Raw genomic sequence first — 26,912 nt, forward strand, 5'->3', positions numbered from 1 at the left:
GGACTGCAGTGTCTCTCCAGTGATGTCACCGGGCAGACACACAGCCAATAGTCAGTGAAGAAATAGTTCAATTGAATTCTCTATGAAGTCATTCTTTCAACAAGTGTCTGTGATATGCCAGATACTTGTCCAAACACTGGGGATAAAGCAGAGAACAAAACGTGCCCATCCCCACCTTCATGGGAGTCCCTTTGTGTGGAACAGGGTAGCAGAAAATAAACAAACCTGTACTGTATCCAATGATGGGCAATGCCATAAAGCAAAGTGAAGCAGCCTAGGAGGGCAAAGAGAGGTAGTAGGGTAAAAGATGTGGTTTAGACTGGGTGATCCATATGGCTTTCCATTGAGAGAAGTCCTATATTCACCACCAGCCTCTAGTGGGGGAAAGAGAGTTCCAGGCAGAGGGAAGAGTAAGTGCAATGGCCAGGAGGAGGGAACTTGGCTTGTCCAGGGGCTGTAATAAAGGGAGGGAGAGAGAAGGACAGTGGGAGGAGATGAATGGGAGTCAGGAAAAAATGTTCCAGATAATGTTTGTTTTTTTTTTTTTCTAGGCTGGTGTATACACTTTAGATTTTACTCTGAATCAGATGGGAAGTATTGGAGGAATCTGATCTGAGACATAATGTGCTTAGGCTCATGAGTTTATTTTATTTTATTTTTTTTTTTATTTTTCAAGACACACAGCGAGGTTTATTTCCAGCTAGGCTCATGACTTTAAAGAACTGTTCTAACCACTGCTGGCCCAGCCGGCACAGACTGACTGAAATTGTGATGCCAGTAATGAGGAAGCCGAGTCCACACTCAGGACCACCAGGCTGGTGGCTGCTGTGTTGTGTCCTTGACCTTTTTACTTGGCCTTGATAAACACCTGAGGAAGAAAGTGGTTTATTTACATGTACACTATAGTATCCCTCTCAAGGGAATGTTGGTAAGTTTATAAAATTCAAACAGATGGACTTTCTTATATATATCAAACTGCTTCTGGAAAGACTCGCTCCCACAGAGTCTTCTACTCTGATTTATTCTGTGTCTAAAATGTGCGTACTTTGTTATTTCTTTCAAGAAAATACACAATGACCTTTGATTATGATTTTGGATGGAGTGCATTTTTTATCACCCATTTTCTCAGTTCTTACAAGTATAATTTAGTCAAAGAATGAACTACTCCCAGTTAGTTATAATACTGCATAGCAAATCAGTCCACTGTTTGAATATCATCTATTTATTGCTGACAATTGCTGTAGTCTGAAGAAGTCGTAAATAGACAGACATGGCAGAAATAGTCAACATTTCTGTCACATGCTTCATTGAAATGATTCAGTTCTATTGACTATATCCTAGAAAGAGAAAAAAAAAAATGACAAAGCACTGAACTTGCTGGTTTCTGAATTATTTTTAAGCAGCATCATCTGATTCTAATTGTCTAATATTTTGGCTTTTTCTAATCAGAAGCAGTGTGATCTTGTCATTAGAATAATAAAATGGGAATTGCATCTACTACTGTGAGTCAACATGGGAGGAGAAGGAGAGCTTTTTATTTCAGAGCAGACCCTACTTACCCTTTGGACAGAAGGCAATCTTCTCTAATCCCACAAAATAAACAACCTTGTTCTAACTTCTATGTGACCTTCTTCCTGCTGCTAAGTTTCTTCAGTCCTGTCCGACTCCATGCGACCCCATAGACAGCAGCCCACCAGGCTCCGCAGTCCCTGGGATTCTCCAGGCAAGAACACTGGAGTGGGTTGCCATTTCCTTCTCCAGTGCATGGAAGTGAAAAGTCACGGCCGACTCTTAGAGACCCCAAGGACTACATCCTACCACGCTCCTCTGTCCATGGGAATTTCCAGGCAAGATTACTGGAGTGGGCTATCATTGCTTTCTCCCTATGTGACCTTGAGCAAGTCACTTAACCTCTCTGGATTCTACCTTCTTCTATAAAATAACAAGAGTTGGACCACATATTTGCAAACAAATTTTCTGGCTCCATAAATATCTTTAATTGCTGTTATAATACATGTATTAACATTGCTCTTAAAGACCACTGCCCATCTGCTTACTTTCATAGTTCCTTAACTTCTTATTCTTCACTGCGTATCAACAATATCAGGGGTAGACAGATAGAAGATGGACAGGTGAATTGCCATGTCTTAGTTCAGGCTACTATTTAAAAAATTACCCTAGATGAGATGGATTAAACAACAGAAATTTATTTCTCAAAGTTCTGGAGGCCAGGAAGTCCAAGGTCAAGGTGCCAGCAGATTTGGTGTCTGGTGAGGGCTCTCTCCCCAGTTTGTAGGTGGCCACCCTCTCACTGTGTCCTCACCTCACAGGGAGGAAGCTCTGGTGTCTCTCCCTCTTCTTCTTTTTAAAAAAAAATATTTTATTTACCTGATTGTGCCAAGTCTTAGTTGCAGCACACAGGATCTTTAATTGCAGCAGGTGAACTCTTAGTTGTGGCAAGTGGGATCTAGTTCCCTAACCAGGGATCAAACCCAGGCTCCCTGCATCAGGAGCACAGTCTTAGCCACTGGATCACCAGAGAAGTCCTTCTTCCTCTTCTTACAAAGACACTAATCTCAATCTCATGACCTCATCCAGCCCTAATCACCTCTCAAGGACCCCATCATATTGAGGGTTAAAACTCTAGCATATGAATTTGGTGGGGGACAAATTCAGTCCATAACAGCTGCCATACAAAATTTCTGAATTCTTAACATAAGGAGGCAGAGCTTGCTAGAGAAACAATATGGAATAATGTGAGGACACTGGAACCATGCTGTCTGAGTTTGCATTTCATCTCGGCTCTCACTAGCTCTGTGACTCTTCCTCATCTGTGCAATGGGGATAAAGAGTTAAGTGACCGAAGATAAACAGAGTGCTTGGCACAGTGCCTGACCACAGTACGAATTTCCATGTTTGTTACTGTTCTGCTACTGAAGCATCTGTACAGAACTCCTCCCATTCTAAGAGCAACAGAAGGATTTTTCAAAGAAAAAGAAAACAATGCATTAATATAGAAACTGGCTCCCAGGCCCTTTTAAACATAATGTGTGTAAAAAATTTTTGGAATAATAATGAAGAGTACTTGCCTAAAACAGAGCGCTCCCAGGGTAGAACCAGTGTTTGATTTCTGACTTCCTAGGACTGTTGGGGAAATACTCTTAGGTACAGTGGTTTTCCAATACACATCCACAATATTAAAATTCAAGTTCTGATAATGTGTCTGAATCTGAGTGCAACTAAAGGGTATGTTGTACTATAGGTTCTTACAGCCTAGAAAGAATACCTATAATCACCTTGAAGCAATCATCTCATTCTGGACAAATGAGCTCAATATACTAAATAATTGGGTCTAAATAACTGAGTAGGAGTAGGTTAGGGCAGGTGGGGTTTGAGGGAGGCGATGCAGGAGTTCAGTTAAAGAATCTTGTCATGACCTTAAGGACAGCACTGCAGTGTTGTCCGAACAAGACCCAAATGTCTGGACGGAAATTACATCAGTAGCTACATAGTTTTGTTTCCACCAAAATAGTGCCTAGATGTTACAGGAATGTTAAAATGCCTGACTTTATTTTTCTTCATCTAACTGCTTTCAGATAGATTTGCTGTGACTCTGAAATTGCTTTTCCCTTGAAGGCTTTCTCCCATTGCTGTAAACTTTACAATTAAAAAAACTCCCCTCCCCTCCTGACTGATGGGAGAGGTTTGGGACTGTGGAGAGAGAGTTTTCAGTAGCCTCTTAGATGGTCAGGTGTGCATTTGGGGGCAGAATTTCAATCCAGATTTTTAAAAATTTAAGATTTCGAAAGAGATACTCTTCCACTTAATTGCTACTTTTTCATTCATTGGCACTTTTTATTGTATATAAATATACATCACTGTGACACATTTTCTACACTCTAAGGCTAGCAATAATGCATTATTCTTTGAGATACATATCCTGAAAGCATATTTCTGAAAGTCTCTAGCTCTGTTTTCTTTCCCTCTCAAACCCTTTCTTTCAAACTGTTTATACTATTGCTTCCCAGAAGTAAAGTGGGGCAGCACACAAATGGAAACAACAGGAATCTAGTTGCTTATTAACTCATTAGTATAATGATGAATGAGCAGCTTCCTAAATAAAATGATCCCCAACTGCAGTGTAAACAAAGTCACCGACCACTGGCTTATTTAAAGTCACCATGTTAGAACAGGGATTTCCTTTTTAATCTTTTTTGCTAAGGGACTATTTTTTTTTTTGCACATCAACCTTATTCATTAATGTTATCTTTTAAACCCACTTATTTAACATGGATGGACCTAGAGATTATCATACTAGCTGAAGCAAGTCAGAGAAAAACAAATTATCATGTGATATTGCTTATATGTGGAATCTTAAAAAAAATTGGTAGAAATGAAGTTATTTACAGATGGGAAACAGACATAGAAAACTCACAGACATAGAAAACAAACTTATGGTTACCAAAGGGGAAATTGGGGGGAAGAGATAAATTCAGAGTATGGGATTAAGACACATACTAATATATATATATAATAGATAAAACAACATGGCCGTACTGTATAGCACAAGGAACCATATTCAATAACTTGTAACAACTATAATGGAAAAGAATCTGAAAAAGAATAGATAAATGCATGCATATATATATATATAAAAAACCGAATCACTCTGCTATACATGTGAAACCAGCATAACTTTGTAAATGAAGCATACTGCAATGAAAAAAAGAAAAACATTCAAAACTTTCTCCTGCTTCTATAAGTCAAACTTCAATAGCCTTTTCAGTGAAAGCTGGCAATAAGTTGAAGTTCAAGTTTTGCTTTGCTTGGAAGTTTTTGTTTTATTTCCTTTTTATTATAAAGTAGATAATAATTTTCAGATTCATGACGATGTGTGGCAGGGGCCACCACAGTGTTGTGAAGTGATTGTCCTCTAATTAAAATAAGTAAAGTTTTTAAAAAATCAACAAGTAAATTATCAAACAGTAAAATTTTACAAAAAAAATAGTGAGAGAGGCAGAGGTTTTCAAAGAATGTCATATTTTTCTATGTGTACATAAAAACAAATGTGTGAGCAATATTTAAATCACAAAATAAATTCTACCTAAATTTTTGTGCACCCTACACACACACATATCTACTGTAATTGAAACCATTTCCTAAGCAAGTGTGGAAGAAACCAGAGAATACACTATTTCCTCTTCAACGCCCAATCAGATATCACTTTGGAAATTAAGAGAAACCTTCTAAATCTAAGATGAAGCCTCCCAAAGCAAGATATCTATAAATGAGCTATAAAGATACCAAGTAGAATAGAGCCTAGGAATTAGGGGACATTTGGGCTTCCCTGATAGCCCAGTTAGTAAATAATCCACCTGCAATGCAGGAGACTCTGGTTTGATTCCCGGGGCAGGAAGAGCTGCTGGAGAAGGGATAGGCTACCCACTCCAGTATTCTTGGGCTTCCCTTGTGGCTCAGCTGGTAAAGAATCTGCCTGCAATGCAGGAGACCTGGGTTTGATCCCTGGGTTGGGAAGATCCCCTGGAGAAGGGAAAGGCTACCCACTCCAGTATTCTGGCCTAGAGAATTCCATGGACTGTATAGTCCATTAGGGTTGCAAAGAGTCAGTCACAACTGACTGACTTTCACTATCATTTAAATATGTATTTGAAATCCTTTGTGTGTGTTTTTTTTTTACAAAGCCTATTTTGCTTTGTTTTACAATATTATTTTTTTAATTAATTTTATTGGCATATAATTGCTTTACAATATCATGAACAAATGAATCAGCAATGCATATACATATATCCCCTTCCTTTTGGACTTCCAAACAAAATTGGGTCCTTTGTAAAGACATGGATGGACCTAGAGAGTGGCATACAGAGTGAAGTCAGTCAGAAAGAGAAAAATAGATGTCATATAGTAACATACATCTAGAAAAAGGGTACAGATGATCTTATTTGTTTCACAATAGTCTTGATTGAGATCCATACCTCACACTTAGCACGGTTCCTTTATCACCTGGTCCAGAGCTTTGCCAATAGTAGACATTCTATAAACATCAGTAAAGTGAATGAATACATGGATGAATAAATCACTCTCAAAGCCTCCTTCCAAAACAATGTTGGTACCCCAGTTGGGGCTAGGATGGGGTCATTGAAACTAGAAATATCATTTGACATGTATTAATTCAACAAGAATTTACTGAGCTTAGTATGAGTCAGTATCATTCAAGGCTCTGAGATACAACACAGAACAAAGTGGCTAAAAACAATGCCTTCTAGATGCAGAGAAAGCCTTCGACAAAATTCAACATCCATTTATGATAAAAACCCTCCAGAAAGTGGGAATAGAAGGGACATACCTCAACATAATAAAAGCTATATATGACAAACCCACAGCAAATATTATCCTCAATGGTGAAAAACTGAAAGCATTTCCCCTAAAGTCAGGAACAAGACAAGGGTGCCCACTCTCACCACTACTATTCAACATAGTTCTGGAAGTTTTGGCCACAGCAATCAGAGCAGAAAAAGACATAAAAGGAATCCAAATTGGAAAAGAAGAAGTAAAACTTTCACTGTTCGCTGTTGACATGATCCTCTACACAGAAAACCCTAGAGACTCTACCAGAAAACTACTAGAGCTAATCAATGATTACAGTAATGTTGCAGGATATAAAATCAACACACAGAAATCCCTTGCATTCCTATACACTAATAATGAGAAAATAGAAAAAGAAATTAAGGAAACTATTCCATTCACTGTTGCAACGAAAAGAATTAAATACTTAGGAATATATCTACCTAAGGAAACAAAAGACTTGTACATAGAAAACTATAAAACACTACTGAAAGCAATAAAAGAGGACACTAATAGATGGAGAAATATACCATGTTCATGGATTGGAAGAATAAATATTGTAAAAATGAGTATACTACCCAAAGTAATTTATACATTCAATGCAATCCCTATCAAGCTACCAACGATATTTTTCACAGAACTAGAACAAATAATCTCACAATTTATATGGAAATACAAAAAACCTCGAATAGCCACATCAATCTTGAGGAAGAAAAATGGAAGTGGGGGAATTAACCTGCCGGACTTCAGGCTCTACTACAAAGCCACCGTCATCAAGACAGTATGGTACTGGCATAAAGACAGAAATATAGATCAATGGAACAAAATAGAAAGCCCAGAGATAAATCCACGCACCTATGGACACCTCATCTTTGACAAAGGAGGCAAGAATATAAAATGGAGAAAAGACAGTCTCTTTAACAAGTGGTGCTGGGAAAACTGGTCAGCCACCTGTAAAAGAATGAAACTAGAACACTTCCTAACACCATACACAAAAATAAATTCAAAATGGATTAGAGAGCTAAATGTAAGAAACTATAAAACTCCTAGAGGAGAATATAGGCAAAACACTCTCCGACATAAATCACAGCAGGATCCTCCATGACCCACCTCCCAGAATATTGGAAATAAAAGCAAAAATAAATGGGACCTAATTAAAATCAAAAGCTTCTGCACAGCAAAGGAAACTATAAGTAAGGTGAAAAGACAGCCTTCAGAATGGGAGAAAATAATAGCAAATGAAGCAACGGATAAAGGATTAATCTCCAAAATATACAAGCAGCTCCTGCAGCTCAATTCCAGAAAAATAAATGACCCAATCAAAAAATGGGCCAAAGAACTAAACAGACATTTCTCCAAAGAAGACATAAAGATGGCCAACAAACACATGAAAAAATGCTCAACATCCCTCATAATCAGAGAGATGCAAATCAAAACCACAATGAGATACCATTTCACACCAGTCAGAATGGCTGCTATCCAAAAGTCTACATGCAATAAATGCTGGAGAGGATGTGGAGAGAAGGGAACCCTCTTACACTGTTGGTGGGAATGCAAACTAGTACAGCCACTATGGAGAACAGTGTGGAGATTCCTCAAAAAACTGGAAATAGAACTGCCATATGATCCAGCAATCGCACTCCTGGGCATACACACCGAGGAAACCAGAATTGAAAGAGACACATGTACTCCAATGTTCATTGCAGCACTGTTTATAATAGCCAGGACATGGAAGCAACCTAGATGTCCATCTGCAGACGAATGGATAAGAAAGCTTTGGTACATATACACAATGGAGTATTACTCAGCCATTAAAAAGAATACATTTGAATCAGTTCTAATGAGGTGGATGAACCTGGAGCCTATTATACAGAGTGAAGTAAGCCAGAAAGAAAAACACCAATACAGTATACTAACGCATATATATGGAATTTAGAAAGATACAAATGATAACCCTGTATTCGAGACAGCAAAAGAGACACAGATGTATAGAACAGTCTTTGGGACTCTATGGGAGAGGGTGAGGGTGGGATGATTTGGGAGAATGGCACTGAAACACGTATGTTGTCATATGTGAAACGAATCACTAGTTCAGGGTCAATGCATGTTATAGGATGCTCGGGGCTGGCATGCGGGGATGACCCAGAGGGAGGATAAAGGGAGGAGGGAGGTGGGAGGGGGGTTCAGGAGGGGGAACTTATGTAAACCCAGGGCGAATTCATGTCAATGTATGGCAAAACCAACCAATATAATATTGTAAAATAATTTGCCTCCAATAAAAAATAAATTAATTACAAAAAAAAAATAAAAACAATGCCTTCAGGAAATCATCTAATATGGAGAAACAGACAATGGACAAATCATCAAACATATTATGTTAGGAAATGATGAATACAAAGGAGAAAAACAGTAATCAGGGAGAGAACATGTTGTGGGCAATTTTAGAACAAGGATCTCCTTTTTTTTTCTAGAGTTTTATTGGCGTATGGTTGATTTACAATCTTGTGTTAGTTTTGAGTATACAGCAAAGTGAATCAGTTATAAACATACATATAGCTACTCTTTTTTAGATTTTTTTCCCCATACAGGTCATTACAGAGTATTAAGTAAAGTTCCCTGTGTTATACAGTAGGTCCTTATTAGTTACCTATTTTATATGTAGTAATGTCTGTATACGGAGAAGGCAATGGCAAGCCACTCCAGTACTCTTGCCTAGAAAATCCCATGGACGGAGGAGCCTGGTAGGCTGCAGTCCATGGGGTCGCTATGAGTCAGACATGACCGAGCGACTTCACTTTCCCTTTTCACTTTCACACATTGGAGAAGGAAATGGCAACCCACTCCAGTGTTCTTGCCTGGAGAATCCCAGGGACAGGGGAGCCTGATGGGCTGCCGTCTATGGGGTCACACAGAGTCGGACACGACTAAAATGACTTAGCAGCAGTAGCAGCAGCAGTGTCTGTATATCAACCCCAATCTCTCAATTTATCCTCCCCTTTCCCTCCTGGTAACCGTAAGTTTGTTTCCTACATCCATGACTTTATTTCTATTTTGTAAAATTCTAATAGCAGATGGGTTGATTTCTCCCCACTGGAATACTATGGACTAAAGTAGTAGCAACCACTTTCCATAGAGTACTTTATAGTTTACTATGCTGTCTTGTACGTTTTGCTTAATTTATCGCCCTTTTTATTGATTATAAAACTGAGGGCCTGAAGATGGTTAAACAGTTTAGCCAAAGCCATACATCCAGTAAAGATGGTGCCTGGTGCTGGCTTGGATCTCCTGTCCCATCTGCCTGTGGGATGAGGGGAACATCTCTGTCACTCCTGCCAATTTAGGAACCAAGGAAGCCTGTAACAGTGTGTTTCTGTTCTGCTCAGAGTTGCTGCCTCGTGAAATTTGATATTTACAGTTTCTAGGTTTGGATTTTTTTTCTTCCCTAGGGGGAATAAAAGTATAATGTGTGTGCTTATTATTAAAAAAAATGTTTTGTTCAGAGTATTAAGATACAAAAAAAGAGAGGAATTGGGTAAAGTCAAAGAATTTCCTGACAATCTATCCCATACTTATAAATTTTGAATCAGGCCCTAGCTGCCACAATTGGTGCCACACACATTTGTCATCTGGGCCATCGCCTGACTTGTTATTCATTAAATTCAAGTCACTACTTGGTGATGAGAGTCTTTATCAGATAGTATGACTCATTCCTGCTATACTGAATTTTTTAAAATTTCATTTATAATTTCAATTAAGTTTTGAGAGCTGAAACTTCAGTAGGCCCACAGAGATGATTCTTTCCCCATTTAGAATTATCCAAGTATAAAATCTCACAGCAAATTTGTCAAACATAGAGCTTTCATTTTAAATCCACTCAACCACTGTTCCAGGAGAGTCCTAAGATCATGGCCTGCTTTTTTTTTTTTTTAAATGAAAATGAAGAGAATGTTTTTCTTCATCCCCTAAAAGCAAGCGAACAAACAAAAAAAGCATTAATCAACAAATATTTACTGAAAACCTGGCATCATTTTATTAAAGTGCTGACTCAAAACTAGAGAAAAATAGAGACATGGGAAGCAGATGGAGAGGTTTGAATTCCAGTTTTGTTTCTCATTGAGTAACCTATGCAAGTTAGCCACTAAACCTCAGTTTCTTCTCCTGTGAAGTGTCATTTACAGGAATTAAATGAAACATAGACTGTTACATGTCTGGCACTTAAATAGATAGTCAATAAATGGAATTATTACAGGGCTATTGAATGCCAATTATACACCTGTTGGCCCTTTCCTCCAGGGCAGTGAGAACTTGACTTGAGCTGCAAGCTCCCAAAGCCAGAGGGGGTGGACAGGGCTAAACCCCAAGAGCAGCCAAAGGAGCAATGAGGTCCAAGAACTGGATGAAAGCAGCCTCAAGAAGTGAGGAACCATCCAGAAAACCCAAGAGAGAAGGCAGAAACCAAAACCAGAGTGAAGAGTCTGGAGTGGGGACCAGGCAGCTTGAAGTGTGTGGTTGAGTTGACAGAACTGAGAGGGGCTCTCTGAAACAGTCTGCGGTGGGTAGGGAGAGGGGGAGGTGGATAAGATGAAACCTTCTAGAGGATTCCAGGCCAAGCTAGGTCAGGCAGCCTTTGAGGATGAGGAACTCAATAAATGAACAGCAGACTTCTATCTTGGAGTGATCTGCATTTCTAACTGACCTGCAGTCAGCACCATTCCAGATAGTGTTTACTTCTCAAAACCCATGCCTTCAGTGCTGCTTAAAGTCAGACAATGTTACGTTTGTTCTCTGAATACAAATTACTAGTGTTGGGAACCCATAGTGCCTGAGCTAGCCACCCAAATGGAACTCTTCGTTGGTGGTACTTGCTCCCTGACTCCGAGACTCAGAGGGAACTCAGGGTCAGGAGTCCATTTGCCCACCCAGGGAGGGCTTCTCACCTGTAGGATCACAGGTGGTGCCTAGCCCCTGCAGGGATACCCACCCACTGTGTCACAAGGAGGCCACCCCATTGGTTAGCAGGTCTGAGTTACAAAGTCACAGTAAAGTCTGCACTCTTAAAGCCCCTCGGTCCCCAAGATTCTAGTTTCCTGTACCAGCACTTAACATACCAGATCTCTCTGAGGTCAATTCTCCAGGTAGCTGGCTCCTGCCTTCCCTCACCAGAGCTATTCTTTCAGGGACTAAACATCACTGTTCCCTTCAATCACTGAAGTTGGCCCTGAAAGCTTTGCATCCCTAATTATGTTCATCTTGACACAGTTAAAATTTCAAGCATTCATCTTAAAACGTAGTCCATGAAATTAAACTCAGTAGTTAGCATATGTTCTGAATATATAGGTCCTATAAACCCCTCTGTTAACACTCTGGTTTATTTTGTGTATTAATATTGCACAAGATTTTGAGCCAACCCTGTAACACTCCAGTTCCTAATTAAGTGTGTCATCAACAAAATTCAGGATTTTTTTTTTTTAATACTAACTGCTTTTTTTCATCCTATGTATATATAGTTGGTTTGGTTAAACCCTTATTTCCTGTTAAATCCATCATTCTCGTAAAGCTTCTCAGACCTTTATGAATTCTGCTTTTTAGCTCTCTTTTAAGTTTTGCTCATTTTGAAAATCTGATAAGAATTCTTCATAATTTCAACCAAGGATTACTAAAAATAGTTATCTATATATAACCATAAGCAAGGTTCTGTGCTACACAACCAGGGACCAATATAAACCTTATTAGACTACAACTGCTATTATTCTGAGTAATATTGAATGCCATTGATTATTGATATTAGTCAATAATATTAATTTAGCATACTGTTGATAATGGCTTTACTGTCAGTACTCATCACAGACATATTGAATACAGTTACTTAATATTTACTATATGATTTCATTAATTGACATTCTTTGCACATGGTTATTTTATGAGTTATGAACTTGCCCATGGTAAGGGTATACTCCTATTTGTTAATTTTTATTTCAAATTTTTATTTTATATTGGGGCATAGTTAATTAACAATGTTGTTAATTTCAGGTGTACAAGGAAGTGATTCAGTTACACATATACATATATCCTTTTTCAACTTTTTTTTCCATTCAAGTTATCATAATACATTGAACAGAGATCCCTGTGTTACACAGTAGGTCCTTGTTGGTTATCTATTTTAAATATAGTAGTGTGTTTTCTGTTAACCCCAAACTCCTAATTTATCCCTTCCCCAGATGTGTTGTTCAGTTGCTAAGTCATGTCTGACTCTTCGCAGCCCCATGGACTACAGCACACCAGGCTCCTCTGTCCTCCTCTGTCTCCCAGAGATTGCTCAGATTCATGTCCATTGAGTTTGAGTAAGCTCTGCGAGTTGGTAAAATGAACAGGGAAGCCTGGCATGCTGCAGTCCATGGGGTCGCAAAGAGTTAGACACGACTGAGCGACTGAACTGAACTGATGTCCGTTGAGTCAGTGATGCTGTCTAACCATCTCATGCTCAGCTCTCCCTTCTCCTTTTGCCTTCAATCTTTCCCAGCATCAGGGTCTTTTCAAATAAGTCTGCTTTTCGCATCAGGTGGCCAAAATATTGGAGCTTCAGCATTCAACCTTCCAATGAATATTCAGGGTTGATTTCCTTTAGGATTGACTGGTTTGATCTCCTGGCAGTCCAGGGGACTTTGAAGAGTCTTCTCCAGCACCATAATTCGAAAGCATCAATTCTTCAGCGTTCAGACTTCTTTATGATCCAACTCTCACATCCATATATGACTACTGGAAAAACCATAGCTTTGACTCTACGGACACCAAGATACACTCCTTTTTGAATGTTTTCACACCTCATGTTACAATTATAGAATTCAGGTATATAAGAGAAACTTTGTAAAATGTTTCACTGAAACTAAAGTATACTCTGTGGATTAGACTTAGCAAAATGGAAACCAGGACACCTTTAGAACAGGAGGTGTTCACTGGTGCCTTCCCCTTCTTGGGCACAGCAGGGGCCACAGCTGAGTCACTTGATAGCTCTTCATCTTGCCCATGGCCATCTTCTCCTTTGCAGAATGCAAATGTGCCCCAGGGAGGTAGAAAGGTGTTGGGTCTACATATGGTCAAGCCTCATCTCACTTTCCAAACTTCATTACCCACTCATTACAGTCGCCTTTCGGAGGCTCTGCCCTCTCTCTCTACAATCCAATTTCCACATGATATACCTCCCTCCTGGCCACAGCCATTCCCATCTCATAAACTATGTACTTACCCACTTACTTGTTTATTGCCTGGCTTTTCCACTAGAATGGCAGCTTCATAAGTGGAGGGACAGGATGGCTGCACCAATTTACATTCCCACCAACAATGTACTAGGGTTCCCTTTAAGGGCTGTAGTCTTGGATTGGCGGGGGGAGGGGGATTGTTTGTCCGTTTTTATTTGCATTCCATGAAGAAAACTAACAATTCATCTCTGAGTTTGAAAATTTCAGCCAGCAGTTTCCTCTGGCTGAGGGAAAAGATATGCTCAGGAAACTATTCTTTTTAAAAGTCAAATTTCAGAGACACTTTTCTTAAAGTTTTCTTAAAAAGACAAATTTTAAAACTACTAGATTTTTTCCATGAAACTCCCAGAGGCTTAAAAGTGGAGCATTCTTGATAAATGATGCAGTGGCTACTGGTGCAGGCACAGGGCAAAATGGTGTGATACAGCTGTTTGTCACAGGTGGTGCCCAGCTGTGTATATGATTATTTACTGGTTCCAGTGGTTGTTGGGCTCAATAAGAACATTCCTATATTTTGTTAAAAAAATTATGTTATTTGCCATCAGTTCAGTTCAGTTCAGTCGCTCAGTCGTGTCCAACTCTTTGCAACCCCATGGTCATGCCAGGCTTCCCTGTCCATCACCAACTCCTGGAGTTTACTCAAATTCATGTCCATCGAGTCAGTGATGCCATCCGACCATCTCATCCTCTGTCGTCCCCTTCTCCTCCCACCTTCAATCTTGCCCAGCATCAGGGTCTTTTCCAATGAGTTACTTCTTCACATCAGGTGGCCAAGGGACTGGAGCTTCAGCTTCAGCATCAGTCCTTCCAATGAATATTTAAGACTGATTTCCTTTAGGATGGACTGGTTTGATCTCCTTGCAGTCCAAGGGACTCTCAAGAGTCTTCTCCAACACCAAAGTTCAAAAACATCAGTTCTTTGGTGCTCAGCTTTCTTTATTGCCCAACTCTCACATCTATACATGACCACTGGAAAAACCATAGCTTTGACTAGATGGACCTTTGTTGGCAGAGTAATGTCTCTGCTTTTTAATATGCTGTCTGGGTTGGTCATAGCTTTTCTTCCAAGGAGCAAGCGTCTTTTAATTTCATGGCTTCAGTCACTATCTGCAGTGATTTTGGAGCCCCCCAAAATAAAGTCTCTCACTGTTTCCATTGTTTCCCCACCTTTTGCCATGAAGTGATGGAACCAGATGCCATGATCTTAGTTTTCTGAATATTGAGTTTTAAGCCAACTTTTTCACTCTCCTCTTTCACTTTCATCAAGAGACTCTTTGGTTCTTTGCTTTCTGCCATAAGGGTGGTGTCATCTGCATATCTGAGGTTATTGATATTTCTCCTGGCAATCTTGATTCCAACTTGTGCTTCATCCAGTCCAGCATTTCTCATTATGTACTCTGCATATAAGTTAAATAATCAGGGTGACAATATACAGCCTTGACATACTCCTTTCCTGATTTGGAACCAGTCTGTTGTTCCATGTCCAGTTCTAACTGTTACTTCTTGACCTGTATACAGATTTCTCAGGAGGCAGGTCAGGTGGTCTGGTATTCCCATCTCTTGAAGAATTTTCCACAGTTTGTTGTGATCCACACAGTCGAAGGCTTTGGCATAGTCAATAAAGCAGATATTTTTCTGGAACTCTCTTGCTTTTTCCATGATCCAGTGGATGTTGGCAATTTGATCTCTGTTTCCTCTGCTTTTTCTAAATCCAGCTTGAATATCTAGAAGTTCATGGCTCACATACTGTTGAAGCCTGGCATGGAGAAGTTTGAGCATTACTTTGCTAGCATGTGAGATGAGTGCAGTTGTATGCAGTTTGAGCATTCTCTGGCATTGCCTTTCTTTGGGATTGGAATGAAAACTGACCTTTTCCAGTCCTGTGGCCACTGCTGAGTTTTCAAAATTTGCTGTTAAATTGAGTGCAGCACTTTCACAGCATCATCTTTTAGGATTTGAAAGCGCTCAATTGGAATTTCATCACCTCCATTAGCTTTGTTCGTAGTGATGCTTCCTAAGGCCCACTTGACCATGCATTCCAGGATGCCTGGATTCAAATCTGCCTCTTTCTGGGTATGAACTTTCAGCAAGTTACTTAATGTTTCTGAGCCTCATTTTCTGGATCTATATAATCGAAATTGATAATACCTACTGTTGAGGCAGTCCAAGCACAGATTGGAAAAGAATTTCCAGACACGCAGCATTTCATAAGGGAGTGAGCTTATTAAGAACAAACAGCAGAAATAATGTGGGCACTGCGAATGCTGTGGGCCAACCTCCTGACAGACCAAGGAGAGTAAACCATTTTTCATGGGTTAATAACCAATTTTTATAACCTCAAGACAAAGAAAATTCCTGCTGGAAGGTTGGCAGTAGGTGATTGGTTAGGGTGCCATAGAGTGACTACTGGGGTGGGCATTTTTGCATAATTTGGGGTCAGGATGCCTGCTGGCAATGGTCAAGAGGAATTTTGGCAACAGTTACAAAGGGGTTCAGCCTCCTTCAGAGGTGGCCTTGGTTCTGGGCTCCGCTTCTGTGGCCTTGGGGCAAGGCCTCCCACCTATGGCCTCGGGGCTGGACTCAACACCTACTTGCAGTGTTGCTGCAGGAATTTAAGATGATTCACATAATGTTCCTGGTGCCATTCAATAAATAATAGCCATTATTATTATTATTGTCTGATCCCAGTTTAGGTTATAACCATTTCCAAGGGAATTTTCTTTGCAAATAGCACAGAAGGCATCCTTGAAGATTCTAAAGATACTTTCCTTCATCTCTCCTGTATCCACTCTTCTACTGAGAACTCAAGACGAAAATTGCCCTCCAGCATCCTCACCTCAGGCTTCCCTGGTAGCTCAGTTGGTAAAGAATCTGCCTGCAACGTGGGAGACCTGGGTTCAATCCCTGGGTTGGGAAGATCCCCTGGAGAAGGGAATGGCTATCCACTCCACTATTCTGGCCTGGAGTATTCCATGGACTGTTTAGTCCATGGGGTCACAAAGAGTCGGACACGACTGAGCGACTGGACTGAACTGAAGTAGAGACTGAGAGGAGAGATGGAAACATATCCATTTCAAGGCAGAATTTAGGCTTATGAAGTGTTTTCATCAGGCCTTCATGAATGCTTTTAGGAATCTTCAGAGCGCAGTGCACAAGTTCCACAGTGCCAACAGTGCGTACACAGGGCACAGCTCGCCCTGGCTCATTTATAGCTTCAGACTGACTATAATTTAGGCCACTTTTATTAAAACAAGTATAGGGAATTGCATATAAACACTGATCAAATGCTGTTTCCTACCATCACAGATGCTTCTTCTGTTTTTTATTAGCTGAAAGGATTCACTTAAAAAATCTACTGGATAATGATCATAATTCTTAGCCAAAAAACAGTGGTAAAACAACATTAAATATATATATTTATATAGATGAATAAAGTTGGAGGACTTCAAATAAAATAAAAACAAAAAATAAGCACCACCATGATTCTTACCTTGGAGGAAATCCTGAGTGAGGCATGCAGACAAATGCAGAAATGGTTAAAGTAGGTAGAGATATGCACAGGCTATTATAGAGCAAAAGGGTGCTGTTAACCAGGTAGGCAATGGGAACTACCTGAGTGTGTTCCCTGTCATTTCCCAGTCCAACTAGTGCCTACTGGGGAATATATCAAATATCTTTGACTTTACCCCCAGGTATGAGAGGAGATTTTTTTTTTTCTCTCAGAATGGAACAACATGATCATATTTCATTTTTGATATGGAAGAAACCAGTTATAAAGAATTTCCATCGGAATTAAATTCTTTTTTTTTAAGATTCTTTTTGATATGGACCATTTTTAAAGTCTTCATTGAATTTCTTACAACACTGCTTCTGTTTCACATTTTGGTTTTTTGACCAGGAGGCATGTGGGATCTTAGCTCCCTGACCAGGGATCAAACCTGCACCCCCTGCATTGGAAAGCAAAGTCTTAACTGGACTGCCAGGGAAGTCCCAGAATTAAATCCTTAAAACTACAATTATACAGGCAAGAATCTTTATTCCTTCATTAAATTCATCCTTTAATCCATATTTATTGGACATTTGATATGTGCCAGGGACAGTTCTAGGCTTGAGAGAGTCAGCAAAAAGAAAAAAAGACATAATCCCTCCTCTCATGGGAGGAACTGATAATGAACAAAACACACAAGTAAATAAGCCATATAGTCTGTTAGAAGGTGAGAAGGGCAACCTAGAGAGAAAAAAAAAAGCAGGGAAGGGATGAGGGTGACAGGCAGAAGCAGGAGAGTGAGTGAGAGGAGTTACTTTCTTAAGAAAGATGGTCATAGATCACAGTGAGTTTGGCATTTGAAAAACCAAATGACCACTAAGGAAAAGAAAGAAAACTTGCTTCCATGTCTCATTACTAGGGAAAAAAAAAAAAAAAAGATGGTCAGAAAGTCTCTCTTTAAGGTGACATTTGAGCAGGGACCTGAAAAACGTTTGGACTTGATTGCATTGATATCTGGGAAGCTACATTCCAGGCAGCATACAAAGGCCCTGGGACAGACGGAGTTTGAGGGGCCAGAACAACAGTGGGGAGGCCAGAGTGCCTGGAGCAAAGCCAAGGCTGCAGCGGCAGAAGTGATGCTCGCTGACCAGCAGCATCAACATCCTGGGAACTGATCAGATATCATAATTCAAACTTATGATTGCCGGGGGGAAGGATGGGGAGAAGGGATAGTTGAAGAGTTTGGTATGGACATGCACACATTGCTATAATTAAAATGGAGAACCAACAAGGACCTACCGTACAGCACTTGGAACTCTGCTCAATGTTGTAAGGCAGCCTGGATTGGAGGGGAGTTTGGGAGAGAATGGATACATGTATATGTATGGCTGAGTCCCTTCACTGTTCACCTCAAACTATCACAACATTGTTAATAGGCTATACTCCAATACAAAATAAAAAGTTAAAAAAAATAAATGCAGATTCTTGCACCCCCAACTTAGATCTATGAAGTAGAAACTCTGTTGTGAGGTGGGGGGGGGGGGAGTTCGCTGGAGAAGGTGAGACCCAGGGGATCAGTTTTGACAAGTCTTCCAGGTGATCCCTGGCTTAAGTCTGAGACCACTATCTGAGAGCTTGATCCTGAGCCCTCTTTCCCCCTGTGGTATCTTTTCTGGACAATCTCATTTCAAGTGCCATAGGTTTAAATGCCCTATGTGTACAGTTCAGTCACTCAGCTATGTCTGACTCTTTGCAACCCCATGGACTGCAGCACTCCAGGCTTCCCTGTCCATCATCAACTCCCGGAGCTTGCTCAAACTCACGTCCATTGAGTCGGTGATGCCATCCAACCATCTTGTCCTCTGTCATCCCCTTCTCCTCCTGCTTTCAATCTTTCCCAGCATCAGGGTCTTTTCCAATGAGTCAGTTCTTTGCATCAGGTGGTCCAAGTATTGGAGCTTCAGCTTCAGCATCAGTCCTTCCAGTGAATATTCAGGACTGATTTCCTTTAGGATTTCCTTCGTGTACAGGCATTGCCAATCTTTTTCCTTTTCCACCCATATATCTTTGTGAGTTCTAATCTTGCATATCCAATTCCCATCTCAGCAAACAGCCTAACCAACTTCCTGTTTGAATCAGAACCCTAGAAATCTGCTGCACTGAGCCCACTTTATTTATGACGTGAATTATAGTGAATTCTTAGCCATTATAACTTAGGGTAGGTCTGATCTATACTTGATGGCAGAAAAAAAGTCATCACATCACAAGTCATCACTTAATGACAGTTTTTAGCCCCATCTCAATTTCTGGAAACTGAGTTGCTTTCTCCCCCAGGGCACAGGGTCCTCTGTTCTCTTAAATCCTGGGCCCCTTCCCCCCACACTGGCTCATGGTTCCAACACATTCTTCTTGCTTGCTTGAGAGATTGATGATTGATGCCACCTGCACAAAAGCCTTCTCTATTAGAAGTTTCAACTGAAAGAGAAATGCTTGCTGAAAATTTTTTGTTTAATTCACAAATATTTCTCTTAATGCTCTTTCATAAGGCAGTGATGGGCCCACAAATAAGTAACAAATACTAAGTTCCCGCTGATAGACACTGTGTTAGGAATAAGGGAAGTAATGCCTCCTAATTTAATACTTGACCATTGGATAGTGAGTTGAGTGAGGGTCAATAATCTCAACTCTGAACTCAGAGTTGTTGATACTTGGTTGTTGCTTACTTGTCCTCTATAGGATTTGAGGTGGGTTATAAACCATCTCTCTGCCTTATTCCCTTCCCTCCAAATTGGGTTAATAATAGCACTGACCCCACCCCCCAGGGTTGTTGAAAAGATTAAATGAGTTATTGTATGTAAAGTGTATAAGCAGTATCTGGCATTAAGTGCCAAGACTTAACTATTGTTAATACATATTTCAGAGCAAATAAACAGAAAGGATTTGGTGAGAGAGTTAACCTATGTCCTTGAGTGTACTTCTGATGTACACCAATTTTATACTATGGTACTCACTGTGATACAGCTGCTCCCAGGGCTCCAAATGACATTAATTAGCTTGTGATGTTTTGATTGATTCTTGTCTGTGTTTCACAAAGACTCGCCCTGCGTTTTTGCTGCTCTGAGTTGAGGCAATCTAAATCAGGATTCCCAAACAGGAAAAAATAATAAGCAACAATTTCATGTAATGAGAACATAACAAGATTATAAAACATAGCTATTTTAAAATGGCATTGCTATTTAAAAAAATAATGACATAAAACACAGCTATTAGATGATTTCTTCATATACCCAGGGACTGGGGACTTAAGTGCTTGCTGTCAGGCCAGGAGAGGAGATATAATTCTTTCTTTTGATTGAAGTGGCTCAGAATTGGCCTTTAATTGACCTGGGATTAAGAAGAAAAAAGGATTGGGTATAAAAATATAATCAGGTTTACTTAAAGCCAGTCAAGGACTTTAACCTGCCCCCAAAGGGGTCTTGCTTTATCCTCAAAATCTGGTGAAAGTGTAGAAAGAAAACATGCCACTTTTGTTCTCCAGAAACATGAATGTAAAACAATGTCTCTTTGGTACAGGTTAGGAACTAATATGACAATACAACATACTACCCTCTTCCTAGATGCCTTCCAAGCGGGACTCAATGCATAACTTTTAAAAATTAAATTTATTCACTTTTGTCTGTGCCGGGTCTTCACTGCGGTGAACGGGGCTTTTCATGGCCACGCGTGGCCTTTTTCTAGTTTTGATGAGTAGGAGCTACTCTCCAGTCGCGGTGTAAAGGCTTCTCAGTTCAGTGGCTTCTCTTGTTGCAGGGTACGGGTTCTAGAGGGAGCAGGCTTCAGTAGTCGTGGAGCACACGCTGAGCTGCTCTGCGGCAACTAAGCGATCCCACCAGTTAGCTGCTCTGCGGCAACCAGTGATCGAATCCATGTCCCCTACATTGGCAGGCAGATTCTTAACCAGTGGACCACCAGGGAAGCCCCTCAATCCACAGTTAAAAGTGCATATCAAAGTAAGTGCATGGCCCTGCTCACTGAGATTGCCTGTATATGTCACGTGTATTAGTATATAATGGTCAAGCTTGGATGAAAAGAGCTCAGAGTCACTAAAGGATGGCTCTGGGTTCAAATGTGAGGAACACAGTTCCTTCAGCTTGTTATTTCACTTTTTAAAACCCCAGATTCCTCATCTGTAGAAGAGAGAGAAAAATAATTTCCACCTCATAGGACTCTTGTGATGATCAAATTAACGAATGTTTTGGAAAGTTCTTAGCATGGTGCCTGGCACAGAATGTATACACTCAAAATAATGTTAGCTATCAATTGTGGTCAGCTGTATGGTTTTGAAAATATTTAATATCTACTGAATCCATGGTCTTAATAAGGCTAGAGAGAGAAATGATTATTAGGCCGGTTTTTCAAAAATATTTATTCGGCTGTGCCGGGTCTCAGCTGTGGCACACAGGATCTTCGATTTTTGTTGTGGCATGTGGAGTCTAGTTCCTGACCAGTGATGGAAACCAGGCTTCCTGCACTGAGAGTGAGGAGTCTTAGCCATTGGACCACCAGGGAAGTCCCTATCAGGCCAGTTTTAAAGGTGAAGAAATGGATACCAAAAAATTAAGAGACTTGTTCAAGGTCACACTGCACCTTCAGAGCAGGATTCTAGGGCTATTCCATGTTACAGGTTCCTACAGAAGGATTATGCAGCCCTGACTCAGATCCGCCCCACGCTGGCGTTCTGTCCTCAGCTGGGCAGATACACAAAAGAAAGAGTGGGGACCATCTTTCTCCACCAGCTGTGCTACTCTGGCTAAGATCCAAGCTGAGGCATCTTCTCCTAACTGCTCCATGTTTTGCCCCAAGCTTGTTAGGAAAGCTACGACTTCAGATCCCAGAGTTAAGAACCATGTACTTTCTATTAGTGAAGAGTGTATAATTTTTGCTCTGCAACTTTGGGCATTAAAAAAAAAAAAGTCATATTAGTTTACTCCTCTAATCCCAATTAAATCTATGTCCTTTCTCACCAAGGTGGCAGGAATTTACTCATTTTCTCCTCTCCAACTCACATTCGACCTCATGACATAAAAAGGGTCTCTTGTCATTGGTCCAGCAGAGATGCCACTGAAATGCTCAAGGACCTGAGAATGTGAGGTCCATTTTATATTGTTGTTCAGTCACTCAGTCGTTTCCGACTCCCTGCAACCCCATGGACTATAGCCCACGAGGCTCCTCTGTCCATGGGATTCTCCAGGCAAGAAGAGTGGGTTGCCATGCCCTCCTCCAGGGGATCTTCCCAACCCAAGGATTGAACCCAGGTATCCCACATTGTAGGTGGATTCTTGACCATCTGAGCCACCAATGAAGCCCAAGAATACTGGGGTGTGTAGCCTATTTCTTCTCCAGGGGATCTTCCCAACTCAGGAATAGAACCGGGGTCTCCTGCATTACAGGCGGATTCTTTACCAGCTGAGCTACCAGGGAAGCCTCCATCTTCTATTACTTTTATTTATTTGGTTGCATCAGGTCTTGGTTGTGGCATGCGTGACCTTCCTTGCGGTGTGTGGGCTCTCCAGTTGTGGCACATGGGCTCCAGTAGCTGCAGCACGCTGGCTTTGTTTCCCAGTAGTGTGTGGAATCAGTTCCCCAACCAGGGATCGAACCTGCGTCCCCTGCATTGGAAGGCAGATTCTTAACCACTTTACCACCAAAGAAGTCCCACTGAGGTCCATTTTTAAAGCCAAAGATTCCATGCCTAAGATCCTTTGCTGTGCCTAAGACACACCTCCTAGAATTTGGTACCTTCACCCAGTGTCCTCATGCTACCCTGGCAGATGAGCAGCGCCCTCTTGAGGCACTCTGTAGACATACAGTATGAGTCTTTCCATTTGCTGCAGGTGGCACCCCTTTCTTCTTCCTGGGGTGCTACTGCTTTTCTCCACCCTTTTCTCCATCCCCCATTTGCAAGCTTCAGAGCACGTCTCCTCTACTGGAGACTTCAACTCCTTTGAACACAAAGTTCCCTAGCTCTGTATGAGAATCCCACATTATCAGGTCTCAAAATCCTGCTTGCCCTCTGGAAGAACCAAAGGAAAGTATTTCTCCTTCCTTCTGAATCTTCCCCAGTACTGAAAGCAAAACACAAAGGCATATGTCCAGAAACTGGCCTTCCATGTTTCTTTTTTCAGTTTAATGCTTCAAAAAGCATCACATTCAAGCTTAAAATGGAAACATTCTCTATTTTTTCATCACAACCACAGGTTAGAGATGGCCCATGGACCAACGCTTTGCCAAGGTCCTTTGATTCTTTATGTCTTTGCAAGAAACTGCCTGAATTCTCAGTGTTGGAACTGGCTTCTCTTCGGAAAACAAACCATTACAGAATTCAGAGTGGCAAAGCTTGTCATCCATTAACTCCAAGGATCACTGCTGATGAAAGAGAGGATAGATTCCCTTCATATTTTCATTAACCTCCAGATAATTTAACTTTAAAATTTTATCTCATTAATCTAGTTTCAGTTCAGTTCAGTTCAGTCGCTCAGTCGTGTCTGACTCTTTGCGACCCCATGAATCACAGCCTTCCTGTCCATCACCAACTCTGGGAGTTCACTCAAACTCATGTCCATCGAGTCGGTGATGCCATCCAGCCATCTCATCCTCTGTTGTCCCCTTCTCCTCCTGCCCCCAATCTAGCCATAGCCAATTTCTCTCAGTTCTTAAATTCTTCAAATGTAGTTTTTCCTTTTCTAAATTTTTATCCATTCTCAGTTTGGGGTCCAAACACAAAACACATAGCGGGCAAAGAGAGCCTGCATCAGGTACTAGCCCAGGCCTTAGGGTCAGAGTGAGAATAAAACACAAAGAGGCCCTCACATGTACACACTGATATTGCCAGGTCCTGTTCTAAGTTTTTCATATATACTAATTCATTTAATCCTTACAAGAACTCAATGAGGTTGGTAGTATTATGAGTCCCATTTCGTAGTTGAGAAAACTGAGGCACAGAGAGGTTAAGACACTTTCCCAAGGTTGCACAGCTAGCAGGTGGCAGAGGCAAGAGCCAAGTCTGGAAGTCTGACATCCGTCTGTGCCTTTAACATGCGGCTGTGAGTACCAACCTTAGTTAAGAAGGAAGTAAACAGGCTGATGATACAAAGAGCAGATGGGGAGGTCACTTCCCAAGTGCCGATCAGGGAAGGCTATCTAGGAGGCAGCACTTGAGCTAAAACCTGAAGGATGGCAAGGAGCCAGCAATACAAAGAGTGAGGGGGTGGAGGTGAGCATTCTGGGCAGGAGAAACAAGACACGCAAAAGCCAAGAAAAGGAAAGAGCCATTCATGGGCAGAAAGTGGCCTGGGTGGCAAAACAGAGCGAGGGACTTGGAGAATAACACGGGGTGGCGAGGGGCGGATGCTTCAGGAGCAGTGAGACGCCCGGATGGGTGTAAGCAGAGATGTGACACGGTCTGAGTCGCTTCTACAGTTACTGGCTCCTGGGGGAGCAACAGGATGAGTGAGAAGCAGGAACAGAGGGAACCTGGAATAGGGTTATGGAATTCAAGGGGAGAAAGTGATGCTGGAGGTCTGGTGGCAACAGACAAGGACGGATGGATAAGGAAGGCTTGGTGCTCAGGACTTGTCAGGCATCTGAAGAAGTGAAGACTTCATTCCTAAGAGCCAGGGAAACCTGGATGGGTTTAAGCAAAGAAGTCCTGTGATGAGATGTGGGTTTCAGCAGAATGACTCTGGGTGGTGTGGAGAATGTGTTTGGGGGACAAGATTAGGATCCAGTCAGGAAGCTGCTAGAGACACAGAGGTGAAAGCTGATACTCACTGACCAAGGCCAGGGGCATGGGTTACTCGTGCCACAAAGATTAACCACCTGGCACCAGGCACTGGAACAAATCAGACAAGGGGCTGGTCTCAAGGAACTTTCCAGAGCTCTTTATGAGGACAGGCTTGGTGATGTCTTGGCAGTGAAGAATGAACGAGAGGAAGGCGAGGAGAGGCCCTTCTCTCCCTGAGGGGAGGGGAAGGACGCTGCTTTGTAAGACAGGGAACCTGGGAAGAGGCTTTGCCTGTGGGTCAGCTTGAGTTCAGGACGAACTGAAAGTTCCAATGGCCACAGTGGAAAGGCAGGAGGTAGATGTAGATGGAACCCCAAGACTCTTCTGAGAATGCAAACTAACAGTTGGAAGAGAAATGTTACCTCTGAACATCTCCTTAATCGCTACCTGCTAGGTGTTGCAGTCTAAACAAATCAGCACCAGAAATAACCTGCTTCTAAAGAATAATATTCCCCCTAAGGGCTTCAGAACACAAGGAAATGGGTTTCAGTTTCTATATGAAAGAACTGGGCTTTGCTAAAGAACAATCCCCAAGGACTTCAAAAGTACAGAAACATCCCTTTCAGCTTCCCATTACTCAGATTCAGACAATCAAGTCCTCCACCCAGGAGCATGGTGGTCACCACAGCTTGAAATAAGATGGGTAGTCCTTATCATAGGTGTTAACCTTTCCCTCCAACACTATCTGTATGTACAGCAGTTTACCTTCTGTTGATTCACAGACCTCAAGCTGTCAAATGTGTTTCCCAGAGATCTTTAGAGAATATACAAGCTGTGTCTGATAATTTGGAAGATGTGTGAGATTTTCTTTTCATTATAACATAAAGTTTGTAAGTTTTCACTCCTGCCTGTGCCTTGGAAATAATGGTGCCAGTACACTAGAGTCTCCATCAAACCAGGGTGAATGGGGAACCAGTCCCTCCCTTGAAGGTGGGGGATGGATCCTGGGAATTCAAGGGAACAGTGCGTTCTAGAGAAAGATTTTACCTCTGAGACAAGTTGGCTTTACCACCTTCACTAAGCGGGTGCTCCTGTCTGCTTCTCCCTTTATTTCATCAACCGTGTTTTGACAATTCCTGAAGAAAAAAGAAAAGAAAACGTGTCTAAGGCAAATTGAGCTCCTGAAGCAATAAACATTTAGACAGACAATGTGAACTGAGTTATTGTTCTCGGTCGGGATAGCCTCCCAGTCTGTTTCTCTTTTTTGAAGAGAGACCGTGTCAGGCCGTCTTCCTCCCCCGGGCTCTGAAGGGGAGTCTCCCCTCCGCAGTAATTGTTGCGAATTCTGACAATAGCCCACGACTAGGTTATCTCACAGGAACTTCCATTTCCAAAGAGTTGAGGGGAGATTAATGCAAGCAAACTGGACTAGATCGAGCGAGAAGAGCCGACCCTTCAGCCAGGTTTAACCAAGGTAGCCTTTTCCTGGGTCTCCCAGGTGGGAGGAGGGGCCTCTCGCGGTGGGTTTCGGCGGGGTTTGCTGGGGACAGAGTCGGGGTCCTCGGGTCCGGAATCCCCGCTCTCCCCCGCACAGCCTCTGCTGTTCGGCGGCGGATTCAGGACCTAACTTTGTCCCGCTCGCTTGCGCAGCAGAGAGGGAACCGGGGGCTCGGCCAGCGCGGCAGTACCGGAGACCTCCCGGCGGGGCTGGGGCCGGGCCCGGCCGGGCGCGTTCATTGTTGTCTCGGTGCGGGCGGTGCGCCGGGGCCCTGCGGCGGGCGCTGGAGGCGGCGGCGCGCTCCGCCGCGCGGGGACTCGCCGGAGCCAGCCTATCGCCCGGCCTCCCGCAGCCCCGAGCGCGCTCGCCGTCCTGGGGCCGCCGCGCGGGGCCGCCCAGCATGCGGCGGGCTGGGCGCGGCGGCCCGGGGCTCGGCGCGCGGGCGAGGGGCGGGCCGGCGGTGGTGCGCCCTGGCGCGCGGCCAGGCTCGGCGTGAGCGGCGCGAGCTGGCGATGGGCTGACTGG

At 42.1% G+C, this 26,912-nt stretch overlaps 1 protein-coding gene and 1 long non-coding RNA gene across 7 annotated transcripts in view; one reads left to right on the forward strand and one right to left on the reverse strand.

Annotated features, from left to right (window-relative positions):
* FRMD4A (FERM domain containing 4A) overlaps positions 1–26,912 on the forward strand; it is a 520,746-nt gene that overhangs the window by 243,045 nt on the left and 250,789 nt on the right. The window contains exon 1 of one of the 6 annotated variants that reach the window (XM_055428714.2): positions 25,770–26,363. The exons of the other annotated variants lie outside the window; for them this stretch is intronic. The gene's annotated coding sequence lies outside the window, so the exon portion shown is untranslated. Of the gene's footprint in view, positions 1–25,769; positions 26,364–26,912 lie in introns of those variants that run through there. 6 annotated transcript variants of the gene reach the window in all.
* On the reverse strand, positions 592–26,730 carry LOC129558173 (uncharacterized). The gene is made up of 4 exons (XR_008686382.2): positions 26,578–26,730; positions 25,937–26,025; positions 20,118–20,238; positions 592–868 (listed from the first exon to the last, which is right to left on the reverse strand). It is a non-coding gene; the product is annotated as an uncharacterized LOC129558173 (long non-coding RNA).

The sequence above is a fragment of the Moschus berezovskii genome, chromosome 15 (assembly GCF_049115385.1).
Source record: "Moschus berezovskii isolate FMDL1 chromosome 15, NW_MosBer_1.0, whole genome shotgun sequence".
Lineage (NCBI taxonomy): Eukaryota > Metazoa > Chordata > Mammalia > Artiodactyla > Moschidae > Moschus > Moschus berezovskii.